A 600-nucleotide genomic window follows, 5' to 3' on the forward strand; every position below is an offset into this window, starting at 1 on the left:
CTGTGGTAAAAAGGGCATCAAATAACACAATTTCAAATTAATAGATAATGCTACAAAACAGTACAGAGGAATTTTGTTTCTGTGTGACTCATACTGATAAACCCTCATTTATTGACTAGACTAAGAAAATGCTTTGGTCAACAAATTTAGTGTTTCTGTCTTTAAAAGTTTTTAAGATTGTGACCTACACATTACAATTTAAAGCACAATAATTTCAGCTATACCTTAACACTACTTCATAACTTTGTATAAATTACAAAATTTGAAACAATGGAATATATTCTTTTTAGGTAACAACATGATTGTGAATTAAATAATCTGACAGTAATTTATAAAATACCAGTGGATATTCTTCAAAAACCGATATGGAACATTTAAAATATGTCAGGAATCGAGTCTCTTAATGATGATAAACACCATTTTATTGGTTCCTTAAGTACATTACTTCCATTATCTTATCACATATATCCGGAGTTACTATTTATCTCTTACTGTTGAAAAAATTGATCCTTGTCTCTTCTTCACTAATCTAACAACAGCACCTTTCACTTCTTTGTTCCTGAGACTGTAAATGAGTGGGTTCAGCATGGGGATCACAAT

This window comes from Microtus ochrogaster, linkage group LG9 (assembly GCF_000317375.1).
Source record: "Microtus ochrogaster isolate Prairie Vole_2 linkage group LG9, MicOch1.0, whole genome shotgun sequence".
Classification (NCBI taxonomy): Eukaryota; Metazoa; Chordata; class Mammalia; order Rodentia; family Cricetidae; genus Microtus; species Microtus ochrogaster.